Source organism: Chrysemys picta, chromosome 1, assembly GCF_011386835.1.
Source record: "Chrysemys picta bellii isolate R12L10 chromosome 1, ASM1138683v2, whole genome shotgun sequence".
Taxonomy (NCBI): Eukaryota; Metazoa; Chordata; order Testudines; family Emydidae; genus Chrysemys; species Chrysemys picta.
Window position 1 is genome coordinate 279,077,163 of NC_088791.1, and position 8,822 is coordinate 279,085,984.

The 8,822-nt window shown below is 42.5% G+C and overlaps 1 long non-coding RNA gene across 1 annotated transcript; it reads right to left on the minus strand.

Moving 5' to 3' along the window:
* Positions 1-270: 270 nt before the first annotated feature.
* Positions 271-7,995, minus strand: LOC135980848 (uncharacterized). Its single transcript, XR_010597748.1, has 3 exons — positions 7,797-7,995; positions 7,122-7,214; positions 271-4,911 (listed from the first exon to the last, which is right to left on the minus strand). It is a non-coding gene; the product is annotated as an uncharacterized LOC135980848 (long non-coding RNA).
* Between the last annotated feature and the right edge of the window lie 827 nt (positions 7,996-8,822).

Genomic DNA, 8,822 nt, shown 5'->3' on the forward strand with positions numbered 1-8,822 from the left:
TTAAAGGTAAAGCTTGGTCTGTATGTGGCTGCTTTGTTGCACCATACTTCTGTTCTGCCATTAACACACTGTGAAGCCTTAGGTTATCACTCTCTGTGCCTCAGTTTTCCATCTGTAAAAAGGGGACAATAATGTTTTATCACCTTTGAAAAATGATTTGAGATCTATGAACAGAAGTGTTAAATATTATTATGGCTCTCCAGTACCTGCCATGTGTATCTGTCTAACCTCAACCTCTCTACAGAAGAAAAGTCTGTGACTTCAGCCCTATTCCTATATATGGCAGTCAGGTCACTAGGCAAAAACAGGAATAAGGACCAAAGTTCTCCTAGGCTCAATGGTAGATGAAGAAGGAAGACTGAGAGGCCTACAGGGACTGGAATCAATGGGCCAGATTCTATGGTATGCCAAGGCCACTTTGCACTGCTTAAGTGGCACAAAGTGACCTTAAAGTGATCATTGATAGCCAGTATCTATCTATCTAATCTAATAAATTGGTAAAAAGAGCAGGCCAAGAAGGGCTCACAATCAGTTACATTAAAACAAACATATTTGAAATCCAGACATCAAACAGTAACATCACATTAGAAGGCAAAAATATCAAGAAAGTAGAACAGTTCATCTACCTGGGCAGCACTATATTAGCCAACAAAGTCCTCAAGAAGGAAGTGACATCAAGGATAGGAAAGACATGCACAGCATTTACTAAACAATGCATGGAAATCAAAGATATACAGCACCAGAAGAAACTTGAAATTTTCCATTGAAATGTAATCTCTGTGCTAACATACATCAGTAGGAGGGGGAGAGGGAGAGGGAGAGGGATAGCTCAGTGGTTTGTGCATTGGCCTGCTAAATGCAGGGTTGTGAGTTCAATCCTTGAGGTGGGCCATTTAGGGATCTGGGGCAAAAATCTGTCTGGGGATTGGTCCTGCTTTGTGCAGGGGGTTGGACTAGATGATCTCCTGAGGTCATCCCTTCCAATTCTGTGATCTACTAAAATACTAGACAGAAAACTAGATACCTTCAAAAAGAAGTGCCTATGAAAGATTCTGGGCATTGGTTGGCAAAACTTTGTCACCATGGAAAAGATTCAAGAAATCCCCACCCAGCAGCTGGTTTCCACCAAAATTAGAAGGAAGTGCTGGGTGTACTGGGGCATGTACTCAAGATGCCAACACACTCTCACATAATGTTGTCAAGTGGAAACCAATCAGTATGAAGAAATCAGGGCACTTGGCACCAACTGTCCTAGCAGGGGAATGATATTAAAACATATATTAAAACCAGCTTAATTAAAAAGTTTATTGAAAAACTAGCTGTTCAGCTGGATGTTGTGGTATATCAATAATCTCTCTTTTTCCCCATCCCTCCATCTGTCATCTAATTATTTGTCCACATAACATCAGTGATAAAATAGTACATACAGTTAATAAACTAAAGTGGAATGTAATTGTAACTTTTTTGCCAATATTGCTTATGGAGACGTTCACAGTGACTAAACAAAATGCTAAGTCTCCCAGAAGATTACTGAGCTGGAAAATAATTCTGTGCATAAAAGTTTTAAATTGTTTAGATACACTGAACTATCCTGAATATTCCTTTAGAAATAATAACAGTAGTAAAACATTTGTAGTGTAACTCTGACTTTATCTCCATCTCATGCCTGTCAATATTATATTTTAACAAAATTTATAGTTCACAAACTATTTAATGAATACAACTCTACCAGGAAAATATTATTATATTGATTCCCAGACTCATAAAAGAATACTGTAAACAGAAGGCCATGCACTGCAAGTGATATTCCTGCTGGAATTATAGACACTATAGAATTATAAATAGAATAGATTGAATCTAGCTGCTTTTCCCATGACATTTATAAATGGGAAGACTGCTGCCTGCTTTTCTTCCATAAACCCTCACAAAATGGATTAATTCACCTACCACTAAATGGAATGTTAATTGGTCTGATTCCCTCCTGCATCACTTCAGTTTTACATTAGCATTATTTCAATGAAACTGATGGAGTTACACCAAAGTAAACCTGAAGTAATGTAGTGCTGAATCAGGACTATTGTCTGTAATGAAGCTTTGTACGCATACATGCACATAGCTGATAAATAGGCTTATTACATTGCACAGACCAGATACATTATTAATAAACATGTCACATTGAAAATACATGCAAGACACTTGTAATGTTTTACTAAAAAATGCAATAAGCAGTTCTAATTAGCTTTACTATTTAAGACAAGGAATTTACCATTAAACTATTTCCAGCATGAATTTTGATATTCCCTTTGCACAGTTAACATTTGTCTGAATTAATTCTAGTTTTAAAGCAGCTTTCAAAGCAAAATTAAATCTGAAATCTTAAACTTCAAATTCTGCACATCATAGCCTAGTTGATAGTCTTTGGTTAAATTATTAAAGGAACAAATAAAATAATTAGCATATTTGTTTAACAACAGTGTTCATTTATAAATCATAGCATTGCAAATCCAACACACCAGTTTCAAAACTAAACAGAGACAATACTGATAAAAAAAGAAAGGACAGGATATTGGGAATTGTAAAGAAAAGGATACAACATGAAAACAACACAGGAGTTTGTGTTTGGTCTCTGAGGTTTAGCTCAATAACCATGACACAATGAAGTTACAAAAACAGATTTCAGCATCTAAAATTGACATTCAAGTAAAGTACCAGCTCAGAAGATTGACATTTTATTACATTTACTTCAGTGGAACAGCAGGAAGATGACAGTTTATATTGATACACTGCAATAAATGGTGACAAATGACAGGCAAAAAAGAATTCAGAAGGGAATCTGTACAAATCAATAAACAAACTATTATGAATTATGGTGAATATTTAATTACTTTGTATATTACCTTAAATAATATTTCTCTAAAAACAAGCATATATATTTCAATTTAGAGCTTTTGTCAGATCAACACACTCTATAGTAAGCAGAAAAGCAGGAACAGTTCTAAGCTTAAAAAGCTTTTTATTTATGTTCTGTTTGCTATCTGATGTCAAAAAAATAGTGTAATCATCCTGTCTGTAGGAGATGAAATATATGAGCATAAATGTATATTGTTAAGTCTCTCATTTAATAGACCCAGTTATGTATTTGTTATTCCATTAACTGGATTAACAACGTATGGTGTGAACATACCTCATCTACCAGTTATATTACTTGGTACATCTTATGCATAGCCGTTGATAAATGGGGTAATAACATGTTAGCAGTGCTGTGGCTGTCTATACAGCATCACTTGAATTGCTTTTTGATCATTAATATTTAATAAATTAATTAATATGACCAAGTAATAAAATAAAAACTTACTCTACCTTATGATGTAGCAATGGACCATTATATTTTGGTCACTAACAATAAAATTACTAATAAATGGTTGAAGTAGGCAACTTCATAAAATTATATAAAAAGGGCTTATGCAGCAATTTTGTTTGGAAATGCAAACACTTCAAACTTAAATAAAAAACTGAATCAGGCAAAAGTTATGGTAAATTGATGTCTTTTTCATAATTGTCAGTTTCATTCTACACTGTCAGAGCCATTCCCCTAACAAATGAAGATTTAACTCTTTATAATATCTTGATACAATCTGGCAGAAAGTTGAAAAATGTCAGTTGGCTACTCTAGTAGTGTCCCTTGTAGAAAAGATGTGGCTGAAAAGAATATAAAATGGCTATTCATATAGGTTTCTGGACACAGAAGCTGTAGTTATCCCTGGCCTTTGATTCCCACATAAATGGTGTGATGAGCTGGACCAGGCAGTCATGAAATGGATTACTAACTACCTGATAGTAACAGGAGTTAGGTACTTGTTAGGTGTTAGGTGGGTAAGTCTGGGTCTAAGTGACCCACACCTGCAGACTCAGTATTTCCAAGCCCATGCTTCGGCATCCAGACTGTATTGTCTGGCTATGCTGAAAGAATGACAGGAGACATTAGATATGGGTTTAATCAGGGCACAACTTTATTATTGACAGATGTCTGGGACTAACCCGGCGGATAAAAAGTGTGCAGTGCAGGTGCAAAATTTATGTCCCTCCAGCAGATTCACTGCCAGGACCTTACCAATTCCAGCCAATTCCGGGGAGGTGGGCTTCCACAGCTCTCCCCCCGCCCCCCCATTTATCCAGGTCCATCCAGCAATTCCCTTGCCAGGACCTTACCACTTCCAGCCAGCTCTGGAGGGTGAGGGGAGGGAGAGGGAGCTTTCACCGGCTTCTCCCGCCCTCTCCCCCTCTTCGTCCAGGTCCATCCAGCAATTCCCTTGCCAGGACCTTACCACTTCCAGCCAGCTCTGGAGGGTGAGGGGAGGGAGAGGGAGCTTTCACCGGCTTCTCCCGCCCTCTCCCCCTCTTCGTCCAGGTCCCTCCAGCAATTTTCTTGCCGGGACCAAGTCCCTCCAGCAATTCCCTTGTCAGGACCTTACCGACTACGCCCCCTCGTAGGAGGGGGTTAAGGTGGACTATAATGATGGGGAGGTTGGCTCCCTGCTGTACCAGTCATAGGAGTCCCCAAATACCCCCAGCTTGCTCAGTTACCAAGCACCTCTTCTTAATTCCTTTTCCAAACCATTGTTTCGTTCTTTTGTGCCTTAATTTATGGAGTACCTGCACTGAACACCTGCCACAAGGAGGCACCAGGCATTAGCTTGGCTGCCTCCCCCCCACACCTAGCTGTGTTCCCAGACATCTCCAAATGCCCTTTTGCCTTGCAGCCCTACTGGGGATAAAGGACCCATTGTCCCATGTGTGATCGTTGAGGGGCACCAGCAGCTGCATTGTCCTTGACCCGGTACTGCAACAACCACCCTCCACGGAGGACCGCATAGGTGACCCCTTCTCTGGATCCTTGAATTGACAAGACTCCTTAAAAGAAAATGAAATAAACAACTTGTAAGCTGGAGCCAAAAATCTCCATTCCGCTGATCAGATCACATTCTGAGATTTCTGATAGCCCACGGCATGTGCTGGGGTTCACCGCTAGCCCCTGTTGCAAGCTGTGACATTGTTGACATAATCTGTAACTATATAGATCACTGTTTCAACCACTGTTATATATTTGCAGCAAATATTGTAAAAAGGTTGTAGTGTGAGGTGTCTATGGGAAGGTTATGATTTTCTGGTTATGATTATGATATCTGTATATGTGTATCATTTTTGTAGTTGAAATTATGAATATTGGCTCTGTACTGTCTATATTTCAAACTTATGCTATGCTTCTGGGTGACACCCCAGACAAGTTGTTGTCAGCTCTGCCTAGCTTGCTTGATGGCCCATTAAGGACCATCAGCTATACAACTGACTCATTGAAAGAAGGCAGATACACCTTGTGACTCAGCAAGGTATGCTGGGACATGCTTATGGAAAGAACTCTAAGGTTTTTTTCTTGCCATATGCCCGAATACTTATCTTTGGAACAAAGAGAGGCCACATGACAAGAGACTATAAATGGCTGCTGCAGCTCCTTTGGTCTGGTCTGGTCTTCAATCCTGCTTCTTACCTCTGGAGGGACTTTGCTACAAACTGAACAAAGGAGCTCTAAACAAAGGAATGAATGACCCATCCCAGATGTGGGATCTACTCCAGAGACTTGATTTGAACCTGCAATTTCTTCCATCACTGCTACCAGCCTGAACCAAGAACCTTGCCATTACTGTATGTAATTGATTCCATTTAACCAATTCTAGCTCTCATCTATATCTTTTTTCCTTTTATGAATAACCTTTAGATTTTAGATTCTAAAGAATTGACAACAGTGTGATTTGTGGGTAAGATCTAACTTGTATATTGACCTGGGTCTGGGGCTTGGTCCTTTGGGATCAAGAGAACCTTTTTATCTTTTACTGGGGTATTGGTTTTCATAACCATTCATCCCCATAATGAGTGGCACTGGTGATGATACTGGGAAACTGGAGTGTCTAAGGGAATTGCTTGTATGACTTGTGGCTAGCCAGTGGGGGTAAAACTGAAGTCTTCTCTGTTTGGCTGGTTTGGTTTGCCTTAGAGGTGGAAAAACCTCAGCCTTGGGCTGCAACTGCCCTGCTTTAAGCAATTTGTCCTCAATTGGCATTCACAGTTGTGTCTCACCAAAGCCAGCATTGTTACACAAGCTCACAAAATCTGTGGAACTGGAAACAAGACAAGGTGTCTGCCATGCCATTATCCATGCCCGGCACGTGCTTGGAAGAAAAAACAGATTTTGAAGATTAAGCATTGCAGAACAAATGCCCTTATCAACTTCATAACCGTGTGTGATCTGCCAGAAGCGCACCCTTATATTAGCCAGCTCCGATCCCCAAATGACAACCGCAACTAAAATGAGGAAAAAATTCCAAGGAGGTTATGTCACGCACAACTCCGTTTTGCATCCAGGTGGTGGGTCATTTTGTGCACACTATTTGCCTTGATAAAACACCCCAAAACCTGCATCCCCTGCCACATCTGAGTGGATTCTTTTAACTCCCCTTTGTAATAACCATTGCTTCCTCCACAATGATACCCCATTAAGTTGACTGAGAAAATTTTCAAACCCTCAAGTGTTCCTCCATATGTCTAGTGCCTGGTATGTAATGGTGTGGCCCGGCTATGCTGGCTGTTGCTGCTGACCTCCGGGCACAAAATGGGGCAACAACCCTGCAAGCAAAGTTCCAGTGCCCCAGAATAGATTGCAGCTCTTGTAGCCTGAGTGTTTCTTATTTTAAGCCCCCAGTGCTCTCTGGAGCAACCCTGATAGCTCATGAAGTTTATCCTGAGGGAGCCAAGATATGCCCTTCCCTGGTGTTCAGCTGAATGCTCAGGTAGGTCAATGCAACAAGCTCAGGAGGGGCCCCGGGCATGTAATAGTATTTGCTGGGCATTTACTGATGATGGTTGTTTTTACAACCCCTGTAGATACAGGCATGTTTGCAAGACTACTACTGCCGGCAATTATATTTCAACAAGGCTATGCCCATGGGCTGTTCAGTATCCTGCACCTGGAAGTGGCCCCTGCAACTGCCACCCCTTGCCAGGCTGGAAGGCCAGATACCACCTCTGCCACCCATGCCCCCAACCTCTCTGGTTCAGGTCACACTCACCCCAGGGATCAGCATTACAGTCATCCTTTGTGTTCGGTGGAAGAGAACAGCCTGGGTATGGGTGATCTTGTGCACTTTGGAAGCACTGTAGTGCTGTGGAGAAAACCTCAGAAACAACTTCACTGGCCATTTGCTGCACAGTTCCGCTGACTACCCCATTAATGCACACAGCCTGCCCACCTTTCGGTCATTTCCCTTCCTCATTCCATTAGGTTGCCCTGAGTTATGCCTTGGGTTATTAAACACACCACCCTGGGCATTAGCAGGCCCTGTGCTTGTGAGCCCCCCTTTGCCCCTGCTGCAATAGTGTCTGCCTTGGGTCTCCTTCCAGCCCTTGGTCTCCATTGGGACTGCCCTGCACTGCAAGCTGCTGGTACATGAAACAATTAACTTACCTTACCTCCCTCCCCCTAGCAAAGCATGTTGATTGTTTTAGAGACTGACTAGCCTCCTTTGCAAATGTTGATTGTTTCAGCTGCTGATTAGCCTCGCTTGCAAATTCACCCTCCCTGGTTGCAGCTTCCAGCCTGCCCAGGGATGGAAGTACCTGGGGGAAGGGGCGCTAGTTCCCCTTCTTTCCACTGTCCCCTTTCTGTGTAATTTGCCTGTGCCTGCCCTTCTGTGTCTCTGGGGCCAGGGTGGGGGGTTACAGCCCCCCTGTTTTCCCAAGCTTACCCTTCTCTGTGTCCCTGGAGCCATCCTGTTTACAATGTTGTTTGCTGTTTTTTCCATGCCCCTGGAACCATGCTATTTCCAATGCTATTTGCTGCTTTTCTGGAGCCACGCTATCTTGGAGCCATGCTACTTTCACATGGTCCTGCAGCAAGCCATAGAGCCCCAGCCTGTTCTGTTCTGCTGCCCAGCCTGTTCTGAGTAAAGAAGGGAGGGGCCAGGCCCAACTCACCTTTTTAAACACAACATTCCTATGTGGTGAATCATTTACCATGCAGACTGCTCTTTCCAGCAGCTTTACGTCTTCCCTCCTCCCCCAAGACAGAAAGCATTGCCTTCTTCTCCCAGCCAGCCAGCAAAACTCCTCCCTGCTTAAGTGCATGGTGGCGATTGGAAACCTGGGCCTCACAACTGCGGTGGTGTGTCCCTACTGTGCTACACAGACCTGAGTCAGAACTACAGCTTTTGTGGGAACATGCTATCATACCCCAGGGTTCCTAGTGCCTTCACCAGCTGTAGCTGCTCTAGGGCTTTGTCCACAGTTGTCTATGGTACAACTTGTCTATATGTCCCGCATGAGTTGACAGGAAGTATTTTGAGTGGTTTTAGCCCGCCAGTACATCCAGGCAAGCCATTTTATCTCCACGCACTCCCAACAGCCAAACCCTTCAATGTGGATCCTGACACAGTGGAAGAACTTTTCCATTTCACACTGATTCCTATTTTGGCATTTGTAATCAGGCAGAGCATCTGCAAGAGGCTAGTGGACATTTCAGTGGCAGTTTTGGACCTGCTGAAGACACATCTCGGAAGGTGGGGGGTACTGACATGCCATCTGTTTCCCAGATATTGTTGCTCATGCCTGTTGCCTCAGCCACAGATTCTCCCCTAGATTCATAGATTCTAGGACTGGAAGGGACCTAGAGAGGTCATTGAGTCCAGTCCCTTGCCCTCATAGCAGAACCAAATACTGTCTAGACCATCCCTGATAGACATTTATCTAACCTACTCTTAAATATCTCCAGAGAT